This window comes from Lycorma delicatula, chromosome 6 (genome assembly GCF_047948215.1).
Source record: "Lycorma delicatula isolate Av1 chromosome 6, ASM4794821v1, whole genome shotgun sequence".
In the NCBI taxonomy this organism is placed as follows: Eukaryota; Metazoa; Arthropoda; class Insecta; order Hemiptera; family Fulgoridae; genus Lycorma; species Lycorma delicatula.
Window position 1 is genome coordinate 46,126,449 of NC_134460.1, and position 20,339 is coordinate 46,146,787.

At 29.0% G+C, this 20,339-nt stretch overlaps 1 pseudogene; it reads right to left on the reverse strand.

Moving 5' to 3' along the window:
* Positions 1-6,551: 6,551 nt before the first annotated feature.
* Positions 6,552-20,339, reverse strand: part of LOC142326855 (low-density lipoprotein receptor-related protein 2-like) — a 56,382-nt pseudogene continuing 42,594 nt past the window's right edge.

Consider the following 20,339-nt stretch of genomic DNA (forward strand, 5'->3'; position numbering starts at 1 on the left):
ATGTATATTCAATTATGTTCTAAATTATAATGCTTTTCAACCCCCACATTGTTATAAAAATTATTTATCCTCCCAACGGATGAATCACCCAAATTACAGACTACTTAGAAACTTGAATATATACAAAAATTTTTAACGAAACACAAACTAATAGTCTAATGGGATTTGGGGAAAGCGAACACGACTTAATCTAAGAATTTTTAACATATAAGTACTGATGAACCTGAAAAAACATACAACATACATTCATAAGACACAAGCTAGCAGGGAACCTTCTAATACCTATGTATTATACATATGTGCAGAATTAGGACCATAAACAAAATTACCTAACAATTTTTAACATAAAATCAATATTGAACCTGAAAAGGATATAAAAAAACAAAAATGATTGATATAAAGCTTAATCTAGAGCATTTAATTTAAATACTAATATAAAATTCATGCTGAACCTAAAACAGAGGCATATACAAAACAATAAATAAAATAAACCCTACTGGGTAATTCCTATCAGGAGGCTCTACAGAGAATGGGGACCCTAATGAAATTTTACCTTTTTTCTTTTATCCTATTCAGCATCTGGGAATTACCTACCAGATTGGGTACCGTTCAGGTACTACTTCAGATGATGAAAGAAGATAAAATGTATGAGTGTAGTCTTCTACAGTTTCAGTTCGATCATTCCTGAAATATGTGGTTAATTGAAACCCAACCACCAAAGAACACCAGTATCTATTATCTAAATCCGTATAAAAGTAACTGTCTTTATTAGGACTTGAACGCTGGAACTCTCGCCTTCCAAGTCAGCTGATTTGGGAAGACGCATTCACCACTAGACCAACCTGGTGGGAACACAATTTTACCATAACATGATAAAACTTAACTCTAAGATGCAATCTTACAATATACAACATAATGACAAAAATAAATGTCTTTATTATAAACTCAAACTATTGTAAAAGGAAATACCGTAATGTAAGGAGGGCCACTTACATGGTAGCACTCCCTTTAGGTACGTAAGTGAACTACTGAGTTACCTGCAAAAAAAAAAATAGATACTTTTAATTAGGTGAATAATTTTTTCAAATTATAAAATGTGTTTAACAAAATCCTATTCATAACGAATTTACGTTTAAGAAATATTTTTTTTATAGTGTACTGGATTAGTAATAATTAGGAAATTTATTTAGGTTTCAACCAGAGTCTGTTAAACACTACATGTTTACTCATACATTTACAAGCTTCTACAGCTATGTCAGGGCTGGCAAGTCAGTAGCGTTAATTGCATTTGTTTACATACATGCATACACACACACACAGACCTAACAGTAGCTGGAAAACTGATTTGAGAAATAAATATGCATTTATATAATGATGATAAATAATACAAAATATTCAGATCCGAAATAAGATTGTGATCTAAATATTTTATCTACGTATTTATATTTATTTCTATTATTTGGATAGTTACTTGTTTGGAATCTGGATATTTTGTGTTTCAGAAACACACACACAGACACATACACAAGAACACAAAATATTTGGCCTTATATATACATAAAATTAGGAAATCTGATTTTACTCTTAGGGCTTTTTATAAAGCCACCATAAAGGAAACAAAACTTCAGAAAGGTTCCTGAACAGAGATGCCCCACAATCTGTACAAGTACCAAGAATGTAGTTACTATAAAGATCCCTATGTCCTTAGCATAGAGACAATGAGGCAGGAAAACCTACAGAACTCCATAAGTAAAGGAGAGATCAAAGATAAGAGAAAAAAAAAGAAGTAAGATAATTAAATAATGAAAAACAAATAACCTGACTTTAGTGAAACCACAAAACAAGACAAACAAGCCCAGCCAAAGCATTGGTTCACTACTAACACAAATTATTATTACACTTATTGTGTACATGAAAAATAACCTAAGAAATATGCAACATATTATCTGACCAGTTCCATTACATATACTACAAAAAAATTACAGAAATTAAAAAATATAAGTTTACCAGAATTATTTTTCCAAGAAGTGATTTTTAGATCAAGATTAAAGATACACGTAATGTTTTTAACATACAATTACTATCAATATTTATTTATTTTGATAAAATAAATTAACAGAAAATCAAAAAATGATTAAAATTGCCTAAAATACACACACAATGATGCACTGACTAATCAAGTCCTGTTATCCTGAAATTAAAAAACCAAGTAGGATTAGAAATGCATTTACAGATTTTGATGAAAAACATCTCATAATTATTTACCATTAAAATTGTATTTATTAGTTTATAACTGTCAGCTCATAGCTCTGCAACGACTGCATTTAGAGAAAAATACCAAAAAATAAAGATGTTTTAAAATAATTTTTCCATCCAAAAATGCAATAAAAACATGGGGTTTACATTAAAAATAATAAGTTTACCACCATACTGGAAAAAGGACAATGATTTAAAAAATGGTAATATTGTATTTTTAATGAAGGGAAAAATCTGGGGTAGGTTTCCCATTTAAAGTTTCTCATAAAACTTACAGTTTCTGAGATCCCTACTTTGGCCATCTTGATTTGATCACTCTGTGTAACAACTATACAGAGATAAAGCAATGTATATAATATTTTTTTTATAAAGGACGGGGTATATTATCCTTTTGCTTTATATGAGCTGCCCCAGTCTTCGGATGCTGTAAATCACCTGACTACAAGAAGCACCAGTCCTTCTAATGAAAAGAATCAAGGTGTCATTTGTAAAACTAAATATCACCTGCATTTCAGTGGTTTGGGATACTGATAGCAAACACCATCTTCCATTCAACGAAACATTGGGAAATCGCTTAATCCTTTACTTTCTCACGTTAGTTTGATTTGGATTTTAGTTATCCCTAACAATAATTAACTGTTACATATTTTATGATACTTAAATTATTCATAAATATAACTGTTTATATACATTTATTGATGATTATTAAATAAGTAAATAATTATCTGTTTCAGGTTCAATTTATATTTAAAGCTGCTGTTAGTTATGGGTATACCTTGGGTATCACAACCATTAAAATTAATTTTAATTTAACAAGATATTTTCTTCCTTTGCCGATAGCAGGGATTTCTGTGGTCGGCATTAGGTGATACCAACCTAGATTGAGCATTTAGCATGGTTGTCAGAGTCCAAACTTGATGTACTTTCCAATGACATTTTGGGGTGGCTAAAGAATTTGCCCTCTGGGTTTTTGGAGGTTCCACAGCTGCATGTTGCACAGTCTCTGTATTCAAGATAGAGGTTTTCTCTGTCACAACTTTCACCTGCATCATGCCGAGCTCAGACTTCTTTTGTGCCCTTGCCACACCTTCCTTCCCTGTATGACTGGAGTTTTTGGTTTTTTCACCTGTCTCCTTAACATCCATATGCACGATGTGCATCTTCACTGCCTTTACTGGTTCCTTTTGCTAAGGAGATTACCATAGTATCTATAATTCTTTCAATTATAGTAGCAAGGCTGGGTGCAAGAGCAGAAAGCAACTGCTTACGTTAATGTTAGATGAAAAAGGGACAGCAGCTGCCTCTGCATAACTCATTAGTCATGGTTTGACTGCTAACAATTTTCCTTACTTCAGGATAGCTTATTTTTTGTAGGATTAAAAACCTCCTGAAAGAGATTGTTTGCATGGTGCACCCTCTGCCAAGTTTAGTTGTTCAAGGTTCTGCATGGAAGTTGACCCCTCCTGTAACAAGGCTCGCCATCAGTGTACACCTCCATTCCAGGACTACTAACCTTGGAGATTCGACCCGGTAGTCTGGTGGAGTCAGCTATGTCCTGGCAGAGAGCAGATGTGTAATCACTGTAGGCCCCAGGCTCTTACCTATTGAAGCTTTCAGGGCCCCCATGCCCCGACATACATGAGCACCTTAGCTACGTACTTGCCACCACTTGGAGCGTGTGGATAACCAAAGGGTTTCTGTTATACCTGCAATCACTTCAACCCTGGCCGCCACGTCGCCAGCTTTAAAGATAGTATGAGTCCATTTCCAAAAACGTTTAAAAAAGTACGTCATCTGAAGGTGGCTGAAAAAATCCAGTCCAAATAAGAACCTGAAGATGGAGGTTAGGTTCAAAGAATAATTACTTACCAAATACCAATTGTGCAGCCTTTGCTTTAGGGTAAAAATAGAAAATTAGGCCGTAACAATAAAAATATGGAGTCCGTTTACCTTGAACATAAAAATGTAACTCAGAAAACATAACATATTTCCAGTCTTCTTTGATCCAGTTAGCATGTGCTGCATGTCCCAAAAGGTCCTTTTTCATATTGCTAGTGTCAAAAGCTGCCTTTTAGCTGGTCAATGAGCTTTCCATCTGGCTGCAAGAAGTTGTCATCTGTCTAACAGTTGTCATGTGTAAATCTGTTCCATTGGCTGCTAATTCTTGATTAAATCCACAGCAGATAATTTTGGATCAAGTTTACTTTTTCTCACTAAGATAATAATAACCGATCCTGTGTTGGAATATTTTTTATTGTACAGCCATATTTGCCTAGTATTCACTAGTCCAACACCACATTCAGAAGCTATTTGTCACTGTGTCACACTGGTATGCATAGAAAGTGAAATAATTTTTGAACGCTTTCTTGGAGTTATATCCATTATTATATATTCAAGGCAGAAAAAAATACAAAAATATGATTTTTAAAAAATGGAATAAATTTTCAGAAAACAGTATTTGTAACATAGAAATTACTAAACAACCAAAGAAAAATAACCTCAGATTACACAGACAATAGGTGTGGTCAAGCAGTATAGCCACAATGCAGAAATAAACAAAAAAGTTCATTAGTCACAACGTACTATTGTCAAGAGTTTGATTCAGAATCAATTATTACATTCCAATGTGCATAAAAAGTGAATTCATTTTCTAGAGGTTAGATACTTATTCTCCTTCTTTATTGAAAAGGTAAACTATAAATGGTGTATTTCATAAAAATATATGGAATTAGTAAGCAACAAGTTTTGCTAATGAGTGGTGGTTAGCTGACTATACAGGCTAACCAGAAAAGTATACTACAATCTTCTTGTTGAATGCCAAATTATTTTCAATAAGGTACGATAAGTAAAGGAAAATTAAGGTTGAAATCACAAAATATACAATTTATCAAAATAGTTTTGTTTATAATATAATTCATTTGTTTTTTTACGTTAATAATAACTATAATATACTGTACAATATTTATTTATTAATTCTATATAGAAATGTTCTTTCTTATTTCACAATAAAAAACTTTTTTAAGTTTCACTCTTTTCTAAGATGCCACTTGACACACCTCAACCATATCAAACATTTTTTTTATAACTCTTAATTTTTCTTCTTATTAAAATTATTCACATAAATTCAATGCTTATTTTAATTTACGATAAAACAATATATTATATCTATTTTAACATTTTATAAAAGTAGTTAAAAACAACCAGTCTCATATTTGTAATAAAATTACTAGAATATTGTTTATTATAATTACGGTCACCAAACTGTTGATATTTTTACATTACAAATGAAATACAAGTATTACGTATTATTATATTTACATTCTAATTATAACTGTATTATGAGTATAAAAAAAAGTAATACTTCGTAAATATAAATATATTATTCCAGTTTACTTTGTTATTGTATGCCATTGTTTTTGTTTAATACTGAATCATATGTAATTACAATTTAAATTTTACTACCTAAGATGGACAATTTATAAAAAAATCATTCTAAGGTAAAAAAATAATTAATAGAGAATTAGTAGTAAATATTTTAGCTTCAATAAATAAATAGTAAAGGTTAATATTTAATATAAGCAAGTTGCTAACATTGTTAAATAAATTACTTGCATTATAAGGAAATAAAATAATTTTATTATTATTATGAAGATTATTTATTATTTTATTATGAAGATGCTGCCAATTGTAAAGTAATACAAACATAAATAAATTTTTTAATTCAATATTTTAGCCATCTTGTCAAATCTACAGATCTGATTATTTTTAATGGTAGCAGAAATTATAATTCTTATTATTATTATTATTATTATTACTACTACTACTACTTTAATATAAAATATTTTTTAGTAAAATTATTTTAGAATTCAAAAAACTTGTCGGTAAGGTAACATTATCATAGAAAAAACACTCCTAAACCTTTTAACAAAATCCATAACCATATTAGCAAAGTTGCAGTCAATGGTATTATTTTATTTCCTTAACGAATTTAAATACTGCCAATGGTAAAGCATTTTTTTGTACTAAAACATATTTTGTACTAAACATCACCTGAGAACTCCCCATTCATTAATAAAAAATCTACCATCATTTGTTATTATTATTTTTTATTAACAACTCATTAGAAAATTAAATCATAACATGTAACAGAATCCTGTTTTTAAATTTAATAAAATTCATTTAAAAAGTAATAAATAAATTTAATTAAGTTGAGGTCTGTCATAAATGACTCATGGAATTATGTCAAAAATTTAATAAAGTGTGTTTCAGTTCTAAGCACACAAAATTTATCAACATCAACACTCAGATTTATTCTCTTCTACAAGTTTTTGTGTGTCTTTCCCTGTGTCTGTTGACGTAGGATCAAGGTCTCGATGCCTTACATGTATCTGAGGCGATGCTCTTTGAATAATACTGGATGGTGCAAGCACTGCTGATGCAGGTTCTGGTACAATTTTGTTTTTGGTCACGTCAGAAGGTACTTCATATATACCACCTCCCATACTGCCATTATCAGTGGCTTCGATGTTGCCTAAAGCATCATACATTGGATTACTAAAATCACGGTTTTTACTGCTGATATCAGCCATATTGTATTCTACATCCATTGGTTCCTGCAAAAAAAAAAAAAAATTAAGTCATAAAAAAGTTACCAGAACATGCTAACTTGTAAAATACATATTTTTATGAGTTATATTAAAAAAATACTAGTTTACTTGTGAAATATAAATACTTATTATAAGTTATGAAAAATTTGAAATTACAAAAACAATCTGTTGTATTATATTTGATAAAGACTGTTCAGTGTTTATAAAATAGTGTAATTAAAATTAAATGAATCTCTTTTCATTTTAAAACAAAGAGAGAAGTGTTCTCTTTAAATATCCAACCTGATAAAAAAAATTACACGTGTGTGTGTGTGTGTGTATATATATATATATATATATAAAAAACATCAAAATAAACGATTAGCATCTACAAAATAATAATTTAAAATATTATGATGATGATTAATATAAATAAGTAAGAGAAAGAATTGTCTTATAGCAACTATAAAAAAGCTTTCTTTGACCTTGCGTATTGCTAACATTTTTTTGGCTGTTACTCCGTCTTGGGGCTAGACCTGCTTTAATATGAACACAGCTCCAAGGTAGATAGATATTCAGGAGGAATTTCTCTCACCTGCACTTTTTCCGCCATCTTTGTTTGGATTTTCTTAACCAACATTGTGGATTTGTTAGGTCTGCATAATAGTCCCAATGATGTTCTACAAAGTAAGCCGACTAAATTCTCTCTGGTAACCTCTGAAGATGTTTAATGTTCTCTACTTCAATATTTTTCCTTTGAAAATATCACATTTAAATCAACAAATCTATTTTTGCATTGAGCATATTAACAAAAAAAAGAGTAAAAATCATATACCAGTTTCATACCATCAGAGGACAAATAAGTTTCATGGATATTTAAAAAAAATCTTTTCATCATACAAAAATTAATTTTTAACTATTTTATAGATACGAGTCAGTAATTTAAGAAAAAACATTGCATTTATAATCCATAAATATATACTTACTCCAATTGGAGGACCATTGCTAGAGAAAGTAGGAGAACCAAATTCTACATTTGTACATTGTCTAAAGGAAACGCTTTGTGAATTAGTTAGGCCTCCTAAGCCAGTTCCTTTCCCACTGTAAACAGGAAATAACTATTAATTGTAGAAAAAAATTCTATGCATGCTATTGATGAAATTGATAACAATTTCTTAAGTTACTAATTTTTTTGTAACAATTACATTAGAATAACACCTGTGACTATGGCATTATTTTTTACGTAGAGTATGTTATTCTCAGTAATAACCAAAGTTAAATATTGAATACAACAAAAAATATCAATTCCAGATAAAATAATTAAAATATTCTTCACTAGCTTTGTTACATGAAAGATAATTACTTCTCCATTCTAGATCATTGTACTTTTTGAACATTGTACTCAAATAACACAACTTTTGAAGCAATTTAAAATTTAAAAGCAAGTAACCAGATAAATTTAAATACCTTTGTAAACTGTAATGCATACATTAGACAACTATTAATGCACAAATAACTAACTTCTTACTGACTTCTGACTTCTTACTTTTATTACTTCTTTATTATTTCTGCTGCCATCTTACTTATTAAAAATATTTAAAATATTTCAGTATAGACATCCTAAAATAATCTAGATACATCACTGGTCAGTTGGTAAAGAAGTTAGCATTTTGTTGATCATCTACTCTAACAGGTATTCTAATATTTCTGTTTTTTTTTAAAGCTAAAAGTGTTTTTATTGATTGAGAAAATATGAGAAATAGAAAGTAGCACTTTTTAAAAATATTGAAAACTTACAGAATATTGAGGAAATGCTGTAAAGGAAATAAACAACAAAACAAATGTTTCCTAACGTACTCAAATAACACCCAACTTTTACAGCAATAATGAACCAGATATATTAAAATACCTTTGTAAATTGTAATGCATACATCAGACAAGTATATAATGAAAGAGTAGTAGGGAGGAGACTTTCTCATTAATGAGAAAAGTTTTGAAAACTAATAGTTAAAACCCATCTCTCAGAAGATAAATTACATAGAATATATTTACACTGTTACAAATGTCTTCTTACAGGGCTTGATGTCCATATTATTTATAATTTGGTTGGTTATTCAGGATGGGTGGATAAAGTGACAAATGAAGAGGTATTGCGGCAAATAGATGAAGAAAGAAGCATTTGGAAAAATATAGTTAAAAGAAAAGACAGACTTATAGGCCATATACTAAGGCATCCTGGAATAGTCGCTTTAATATTGGAAGGACAGGTAAAAGGGAAGAATTGTGTAGGCAGGCCACGTTTGGAATATGTAAAAAAAATTGTTAGGGATGTAGGATGTATACTGAAATGAAACGACTAGCACTAGATAGGGAATCTTGGACAGCTGCATCAAACCAGTCAAATGACTGAAGACAAAAAAGGCAAAAAAAAAATTCAGGTTTAATTAACATCACTCCTTTTAGAATGACTGATCTGTAATTTGACAAGAACAACTAATTACCTGCAATTTACACTAATGGCTTGTTACAAAGTAGAGTAATCACAAAATAAAGAAATAAAAGTACTTCATTTTTAAAAATATAATTCCGCATTATATAATACATAATTAAACCAGTAACTCAATTTCAGTTAAATAAAATTTATTGAATACAGTGTTTAATTTTATGTACACATAGTTTAATGCATATAACACTCTGAAAAATAAGTTCCTTTCACTGGTGTAATAATTTTTTGCAATTCTTTAAAATGCTAAAGTCAAGTAACACATTTTGAAAGTATCACCTTTTACTTGGTAGGTGAGCCATTCAGCTATCATTTGTATCGTTATAAAAGACTAATTCAAATTCTTTTTTCTCAATTTTATTGGGTTTGTTTATAGATGCTTTAGTGGCAGAAAATTCAAATTTTATTTAATAAATCTTAACATTTTTATTTATCTTATTGTTCATTTTTGGTTAAGTTACATTAAGAAAACATCTTACAATTCAAAATATTAAGTTGCTTGTTTTTTTCTTTATTGTTAACACATATTTTGATTACTTTATGTACTAGATTAAATAGTGCCACCTAAGCACTGTTCCTCCCCCAGCATCAATAACTAATCTCATCTCTGTTATTGAACACTAATATAAAATTATATAATTTTGTTTCCTACATAGTGAAAATTAGTTCATCAAAATAAATCTGAATTACAGTTATATCCATTTATGAATTAATATATTTCCATTTAAAAACAATAAAAATTAAATCAGTTGTGCATAGCTTGAAAAAGGTAATTGATTTATGTAGCTAACCTGACTGATTATTAAGTTTCATACTACAGTAATACATTTGATTCATTTCAAATGGACTGAGTAAGGAAAACCAAACAAGCTTATATTTTCTTTTTGGTAAGCCCTATTTCAAGATACCCTAAAAATCTCCAGAATGTTGACTATTTTTATAAAAACTTTTTTTGACACAGGCGTGTTTACTATTAAATTAATTAAATTGTGTCCTCAAATGCTTTTTTTTTTGTTCCAACAGCAAATCTAATTTATTTTAGGAACGTGATATTAAAATCTTATTTTGCCACTTTCAGAACCTGCTGCCCCTTGGCGCATCCATAGAGTATGCAGAAATATAGCCACCTCATCCCTTACTTTTTAATAATTTATTTATATAAATATGTACTTTGAGAAGGATTAGAGGGGTAAACGATTTTATTTGTAGTTTTAATTAGCGATGTATATTTACAGATTAAAAAAAAACTGAGATGGAAAACTAAGACAGAATGAAAAAATTATTATTAATATAAATTGTAGGAAACACTAAATAGATATTTACTAATAGTTAAAATAAAAATTAATGAAAACTTACAACGGCCTCTTTCTTATAACAATATAAATAGCAGCTGCACCAAGAACAACTAACAGCAATGTTAAAGGTATTAGAAGAGCAGCCATATTTCCAAGTGTAGGTACTCTGGCACGCTGTATATAAATATCACAAAACTGTCCTCTGAATTCTGGGAAGCAGTTACAATACAAATCTCCATTTTTATCTTCTTCACAATAACCATTTTGACACTTCCATATACGTGGTGCATGTAATGGTGGCTCTGAAGCTGAAAAAATTAAAACAAATTAGCTGCTGAAACACTATAAACACGTTATCATTACTTAGCTATTTATAACATTACAATCTAATAAAGAAAGATTCAAAAGAAATAAAGATAATTTTTTTATTTTTGTTAATAGATTAGCAGATCTTCATCACATTTTATTATTACTACTTAAGAAACCCTCTATTTATAAAAATTTTTTTTTAACTCTCATTTATTTCTTTAATTGTAATAAATATTCACAGCTGCAATCAGCACATATGGTCATTAGCCACTAGTAAGTACATCAAGAAATTAAATATCTGTGATAGAACTTAAACCTTATACTTAAATAATCTTCAGTTTCAATGAAACATCCCAGGTGTTGCAAAATCATCAGTTTGTAAAGGATAGAGTTTATATTATTTCATACTCTAATTTCATAATTACTTATCAAAGTTTAGATAGTGTATTAATAATACTTTTTTGTATTATAATGGTATTATAATGGATTGTCCAGCATCCATTTCTACCCTGTGCATTAACAGAGATCTCTAAATTTTGATGAGTAATAGTAATACTAACTGTTCGTCCATTAATGTTTGAACATTACTTACTTGTTCCCATAAATACATTAATATTTTATATAAAATACTAATACATATATTACTGAAAGTAATAACTAGAAAGGAAAAACAATAAAAAAAATTTTTTAAAATTAAGGAACAACTAAAGTAATTAGAGGAAATTTAATCACTCCAATTTGCTACCTTTCCTTTCAATCTTTTTCATTCTTAAGCACTTTTGGTGGGTTAACAACCAGAAGTTATTTAACAACAAAATAATGCTGCATACTGTAGATTAACTAATATAGACATTAACGTGAGAAATACTGAGAAAATAATTTCAGAAGTAGATAAAACAATTTGGTAAGAAGTGACACATTAAGACAAAAAAAACTGTTTTTCTAAAGTGAAATTGAAATGAAAACTGTAAAGATGGATGTGTAGTTGTATTATTTATTACCTTTGTTAAAATTATAATACTGTTTTAATGTAAATCAGAAAAATACCTCAGTTTATTAAAAATAGGCTATTACACTTCAATTGTCATTCTTAATATACTGCTGATCTATTTAAAGGAAAGGATCCTCCCACCAATTTAATATAAACTAAAATATTTTATTTCTCATAACCATTGTTTTTACCTCTCACTCAGTTAAAAAATGTGAATTTTCTGCATCTTTATTATGCATTTAATAAATGAGTTCAATAATTTTTATTAATATCTTCTAAATTGCTATGTTTTGAATTTAACAGATTATTTAATATCTTTACTTATTACTAAATTACTTTCCAATATATTTAATATTTTGATGCATTTGCATTTTAACCAGTTATATTTTATTTTAACCAGTTAATTTTATTGTGTGATTTGTGTAGGTGATTTATGTAATTTATACAGACAAATGCTAATAAGTTCCATTTTCATTCATCAAGTAGCACCCAACACATTCCTGTGTTATCTTTATAATAATATCTTGTACCAATTAGAAAAAAAAAATTTATTAACATTTCTGACCGTGCATTAAAAATAGGTGAAAAATTATATAAGTAGTACTGAATAAGAATAAAAACTAATATAAGACTAATTTATTTTTTCCTGCTTACAAAAATATTTAACATTTTATAAAACAATTGAAATTTTTTCCATTTTAAAATTAAATTTCTTAATGTTTTACAGATTAAAAAGATATTAAATATAAAATTTCACAACGGCAGGTTTCGTTAAATGTTTAACAAAATTATGATTATAAAAACAAAGACAAGTGTCCTGAAAAGGTTGTCATAAAATTAAAAATGAAATAAGTAGAAATATATTATTATAGGAAACAATTAAAATAAAAATTCTTACGAGCATCACAATGAATGTCTGATAGAAGTCGACTTTTCTGTGTATCAGGACAACTGCATCTATGACCACCAGGTACAATCAAACATAAATGGGTACATGGACTATTAAAACACGGGTCACTCAGTGAAGTATTGTAATGATTTCTGTGGTATACTGTGGTTTAACTACAGATATAACTATTTTTTAAGTAATATTTAATAAGCCAGAGATTTAAGTCCATTTAGTTTATCAATTCTTGTTGCTTATTATCAATAATAACATATCATCAGTTGTTAGTTAGCATTGTTTGTTCTATGGTTGTAAAACCAGCAGCATATATTTCTCAAAATTTTGATTAACCAACAAGACATACTATTTACATGTAAAAAAATATTGAGTGAATATAATTAATGTTATTGAAAATACATTACTGAGCAGAAAATAATTGTCTTGTTATCAAAATTCAACCATTTAATAATTTTTCACTGAGATGTGGCAGTGAAAACAATAATAAAGCTTACTGTTTATGTTTAATTTATTTAATTGTATGATCATTACTGTCTTAAAAAATAAAAAAAGTAAAAAAATAAAAATTAACAGAAAACTTAATGAGTTCAGCTGCTTGACATTTTGATTATAGTTTCTTCCAAATAAAAACAACATAAGGCTGTATAATTTTTCAACTTATCTTTTATGTATTAAAACTGCTCATCAATTAATAAAAAAAATTTAAACAATTGTAATGACAAACAGACGCAAATTACATAAAAAAAATTCTAAAAAAAAACTTTCTTTAAAACAGATTAACTTATTATGAAAGAAAGTTACAAAAACACTTTGAACTAATTTTTTTAAAAGCACTTTATATGCAATTTTGTTTTGTTTATAATTATAATCGACCATCAAATGCTCATAAAGTGCCTGACCATTTGCAGAAAACGAAAGTAAATATCAATTGGCAGCAGGTTATAAATTGTACTCACTACTTGCTTAATTGTACTCACTCACTATTGAGTAATTATTTTTATATTTTTAGAAATGAAAATACTACTATTTCTGTAAATAATCACTATTATACTCTACAAAATTCCCTGGTCAACATTTATAAATATCTAAAGACAAACAACACAGATTTTTTTTTTGATGAGATATTAACACGTTTAATAATATTCTTACTTTTAACACCTGTAGGATTAATAAGGTTTCTAACTAATACAACTGCTAAACCTCGACCAAATTTATCCTGTTTAACTACTTCTCCTAGGTCTCTATTTGTCCAGTACAAGTTGTTTTCAAACACATCTAACGACAATGGATGATGAAGTTTTTCTGTAATAAAAATGTTTAAATAAGTTATAAATAAAAACACACGTTTAAATAAAATTGCATAATTAAAAATTTACAAGACTTTTACACTAAAAATTTCATTTTATAATACAAACCTTTTCTTAAATATAATAAAAGTGTTAATTTACAAAATCTTAATTTAATTATGATATAACTTAATAAATATTAAAATTTAAATAGAATTAAGTACACATTAAATAAATTTTAATTAAAAAAGAAAAAACTATTTTAAATACCTCCACGAAGGATAGTAGCTCTATTTGATCCATCTTGTCTAATCACTTCAATGTTGTTTAGTTTAGTATCAACCCAATATAATGAATGATCACGGTCATAATCAATAGTAAGTCCAGAAGGATGACGTATCTGTTCAGTTACAAGAGGTTTACGTTTAGAACCATCCATCCAAGCAATTTCTATCTTTGGTGAAATTCCAGCATCGGCCCAGAACAATTTACCATTTTGTGGATCTACTGCCACTGATGTTGGGAAATCTAAACCTGTTTAAAACAGCAATTATTATTATTTAGTAAATATATATTTATAAAAATATGAATTTGATTCAATCAATCTACCAAACATTCTTTTTATAAAATAGCATTTTAATATTAGACTGCACTACATTTTAATTGTGTTCCAGTTGTTTCCGAAGAGAGTTTCCCAGTCATCTGCTAAGCCACTCTGTTCCTAGCTCTGCTGGGTTTTATTGGAAGTTATCTTTTAGACCCTCTAAACTTGATAACGCAACACAGTCATCAGCCTCTTTCAGGATGCCACTGATGCAAATGTCTCTGCAGATTTTTCCATCATGTATTTAGACATATTGCCTTTCTATGGTCTCTTCCAACTATGACCACCTACCGTAACTCACAACTCGCTACTACCAAATTAACCAATTTGGTGATCCATATGTCTTCTTCTAACACTGAAGGTTTCACACAAAAACTGTTGAAAAGTTTTAACTAACTTCAATTAGATTATGCACTCAAATCATTATTTGACTGAGTCTTTAAACACCAAAAATACTATCTTCATACCAACAAAACTAAGTGTTGTTTGCAACTACAACAATTTTGTCCTCAATTTAGTTTATTCAAAGTCCTCTTGATTTACTTAAAAATCAAGAAACAGATATACAAATCTAATAAGCCTCTAATGAAAATATCCTATTTCTCTCTGTTCTGGTCCACTTTCAGAAGCGAGGTCAATGCCTGTACCCGCCCACATCACATGGTTCTCCACACATCCATTTTCATCCTAACAGCAAATATCTCAGCTAATCGGGGCTCAATGCCAAAATGCTTATCTTTTAACTACCCAGGCGGCTCCTAGCCACCCGGGTTGTAATTCTATCTATAGCATCAGACCCCCCCCCCCCCCCCCCAAGCCATCCATCCCAGGGCTCAGAATCTAAGAAAGCCAGCAACTACGCCATTCCCTTTCGGTTTTCCAATTAATCTGCAGATAAATAAACAAGTTATATAAGAAATAACACACATCATGAATGGTCCTACACTCCAAATAAAAGCCTAAATTAATCAAGCTAAATATGGCAACCTATCTCAAAAAGCACCATGTCCAGAAAGAAACTGTGTAATATGCCAATTGGGGGAAATCCACGTAACTACCTATGTGCTTTTCACATTAGTAAAACTACCATCTGTACAACAGCCATCGAATGATTCAGTCCACCTGACGTGCCATAATGGAAACCTTGGTCGTCTATTTCTTTCATGTGCCCAGAGATAAGTTGACCTATTTTCTTAACATCAATGTTATTGGTGCTAAATTACAAGGATATCAATGAGTTTAGTACCAGAAATAACAAGGACCACCTCTTGAGAGACAGCCCTATAGGCACTAATCACAGATAACAGGAGATGCTGGGCTCTCAATGAAATATTCCTATAATATTTTTACCTCATTTGATGAGCCCAGACAGGTGCAGCATACAGCATTACACCTTCGCATACATTCTAATATAGAACATGTATGGTTCTGAAATTATGCTCCCAGTCAGGGTGAACGGCTCTCTTCACACCAAAGAAAGCAGAACAAGCATTTTTGGAAGCATATTTAAAGTGCTTCTTTAATCAAGGATAACACCTAGATACTTCTACAGCAGGATATACCTAATTTGATGACCTGCCATTGATAGACGAGGCCGTTGTGTAACAGCTAGTCTGCTCTGGAGGGAGTATCTAGCAAGATCGAGCTGCCCTGAATTAAATCTCATTCCTCAAATCTCCTTTAACCAACAAAAGCTCATCATCACTTATTTAGAGCAATGTGCTCTTTACATCCTTTTAACCCATTTCTTATGCCACAACTGTGTTTTTTTAAAGAATTTCTTGTATAACATGTATAAAAAATGTTCAAGGTTATTAAAATGAATTACTATAAAATACAAAAGAAAAGATCAAAAATTTAAAAAAAATTAATTTTATTAAAAAAAATTATTTATTTAAGACACATAGAAATAAAATGTTATAGCTTGTAAATCCTGATTAAATTGATGTAATCATGAAAGTAAATCCCAAAAAATAGTTTATTTTTTATTCTGAACTTCTGAATTTTTACAATAAATATTAATGAATGAAGAATTCAGTAGTAATTTTAATCTGAAGGCTTGAAAAATCACAGTTTTTAACAACGTAGATTCAACACGAAGATTTTAGTAGCAATTTTAATCTGAAGACTTGAAAAATTACAACTTTTAACAACGTACATTCAACACGAAGATTTCAGTAGCAATTTTGATGTAAAAGCTTGAAAAATCACAGTTTTAAACAACGTAGATTCAATACGAAGATTTTAGTAGCAATTTTAATCTGAAGAGTTGAAAAATTACAATTTTTAACAACGTAGATTCAACACAGATTTTAGTAGGAATTTTAATGTAAACGCTTGAAAAAAAATCACACAATTTTTAACAATGTAGATTCGATAAAATATTTAATAATTTTAATCAATTTGCAGATAAAATTTGTAGATAAACTTATAAGAATTTTGATTTATAACTTGTAAATTATCATCGATGTTAATCCATAAAACTGTTTATTTTTGATTTTATAAGTTATGAATCTTTACTATTAATTTTCACCATCAACGAAGATTTCAGTAGAAATTTTGATCTGAAGGATTAAAAAACATTACAACTTTTAACAACGTACATTCAACCTGAAGATTTCAGTAGCAATTTTGATGTAAAAGCTTGAAAAATCACATAATTTTTAACAATGTAGATTCCATAAAAGATTTAATAATTTTGATCAATTTGCAGATAACATTTGTAGATAAACTTATTTGAATTTTGATTTATACTTCAAATTTTGTTGTCATTTAAAAATATTTTATACTTTTAATTTTTTGGCGAACTTGAGTAAAATTTGATATGAACGACGAACCAGCAGGATGACTAGTAAATAGATGAGTAATGCTCTTATTACACCGCAGATAGCTTCCACCAATAATTTAAGGAGTAGTAATAAAAGAATGAATTTCAAAATCTTGAACATTTTTTAAGAAATCAAATATAAGATTTTAGCAGTTACAATTAATAAAATTTCTGTTTTATTTACTTATTAATCTTCTTTGTTCTCTCTTTCTTTTATATTATATTAAAACGTATTCTTTTCTTCACTTGCAGACAGATAAAACAATTATCTCTCTTTAGGTTGAAGTAAAAGTGATATAAGTGTTTTAATATAAAAATTAAAAGTGGTATAATATGTTGCTTAGCGATTAAATTAACAATGATATATTTTTTATTATATATATATATACAATTTTTTTTCAGTACCTCTTAACCCGTTTTCTAAACCTCTTGACCTGTTTTCTAAACAGAATGAAACAAGCTACCAACATCTTATTAACAAAATAGAGATGTAAAACAAATAAGAAGTCAAATAGGAGCAAGAAAAATAATTTGCATAAATTTCACAGGTAAAGTTATATTTTATGTTATTCTCAAAGTGGGCAATAATATCCCTTTGTGGGCACTGGAGGCCTTCAAGGGGGGGGGGTGGTAGAAGGCCCACAGAAAATTCGGAGTGTTCAGGCGGTCTAGGAAGGCAATGGCTGATTAAAAAAAAGGTGAAAATTATGTTTTCTGATATTCCAAACTAAAATGTAAAGTAAAATATAAATTTTAACTCAGAAATATATGCTACATTTAAAAGCAGTAACTGCAATTACCGTTTTAAAGAACAAATCTTAAAAACAACAACTGCAATTATTATTTTTAACACACGGTAAGTTTAAAAATGCTGGAGGTGCGCTAGAAAATTTTTGATTCTCAATTGAGAGGTGGACGAAAATGTTTGAGAATCAATGTTTTATGTAATGAAACAGATGATTTAAAAATAAAGATATTATGACAAAGAATCGGATCAAAATTAATATTATAAAAACAAAACTAGAGGACAGAAGACAATAAACCAATGAATTTCTACATAGAGGAAGGAAAATTTAATTTTGAGGTACGACAGATATTACAGATAATGCTAACAGAAGGTTTCAAAGGTGAAAATAAAATAAAATTCAGATAGCAATTAAATGCTACTCCAATTTTAATGCAATTTAAGTCAAAAAAGCATTCATTTAAGAGGGAAAAAACACATTTATTATCTAATAAGGTGAAGTTTCAACCAAAGAAGACTCTTTTAGGAACGTTAATTTATGTTTGTCCTGCATTTCATTCTGAATAAAAACATTCAAATTTATAAAAATTACTAAGATACACTAGAAAAATTTTAACGTTGCAATAAAGAAGATTAGAAAATGTTACGGAGGACAGACAAAATAAAAAATACTAGAGTGAAACTCCTTTTTGTAATTTCTTCTTCTCCTTACTTGAAGTAATAATCAGAAATAATGAGAACAGAAGCTTAAGAATCAAAAAAATTGTGAATATCAGCCAACTGATGAGACTGAATTATGAGAAAAGAACTACTGATCAAAACACTGAAACAGATTAGTAGAAGGCACAAAGGAGACAAAAGAGAAAAGCCACAAATAATTTAAAGGAAATGGAAATAAAAGCTAAAAGATTTAATTGGAACTAGAAAAGAATAGAAACGGATCAGCGAAGGGCAGATAATTTATTTTTTTACAAATAATTACAGATGAAGGTAACAAGGATTAGCCCAAATATACCAACTTAACATTAAACGAATACATCTCTGTAATGTACTTATAGAAAAAAAAAAAAATACACATAAAAACTAAGATAAAAAATGGATTACGAAAATAAATGAAAATATAAAAATAAAAAATAAAAAGTCAGGATGGTCCACTTGAAGAAAACAAACAATTAGCAACACCAATTCTTCTAAACATTCATGTCAATACTTAAACTATCATTAAACAGATTAATATTCCTCATAGGCTCACAATACTGAATAATTAAAGAACAAATTTTAATGAGAAATTGGCACACTGCAAGGTACAGATCTATGAATAAAAAACGAAAAACATCTACATCTAATTAACTTAGGCACAAAAAATAATAAATTTTCCAAAATAGACTAACAGTTGATTATTATTATTATTCCTATATCAAGTTATTAATAATTTAATAACTTTATGTAGGATTAATAATTGCAATTGTTCATGTGTAAATTTAAGAAACCTGATGTTTATCATTACAAGTGACTAAAAACATAGAAATAAAACAACTATTTCCCAACTCCTTGGGGAATGCCAGAAGGTAACACAACTATCAGACACCATGTTTGAATAACTTAAATGAAGAGTATCAGAAACTTGCCTCAAAAAGACACAATCTAATTTTCTCCTACACAGAACTGTGGACATACTGTTACTTCCAGAATAAAATTTTTGCCAACCAATAAAACCTGACAGATCACTCTGTACCATACATGGATGTTTTGTTCTTTTAACAAAATCACCTAACTCAAACTGAACAATGTAAACATCTTGAGAATTTATCTGTCCAAACTTAACCATGCGATGAATTAAAATACATCTCAACTGCTCTCAAACAACAACCACAGTCCTTACTATTGCCTGAGTGCTTGCAATTCTTGCACAACCTTCTGCAATTTGCACAAGTAAGAGCCTCAGACTTTTTAGGACACCTTTCTTCACACTTGTAAGAATCATCACTACAATGCACACAGAGTGAAGTGCATTGACATAATTTAGCCCTTTG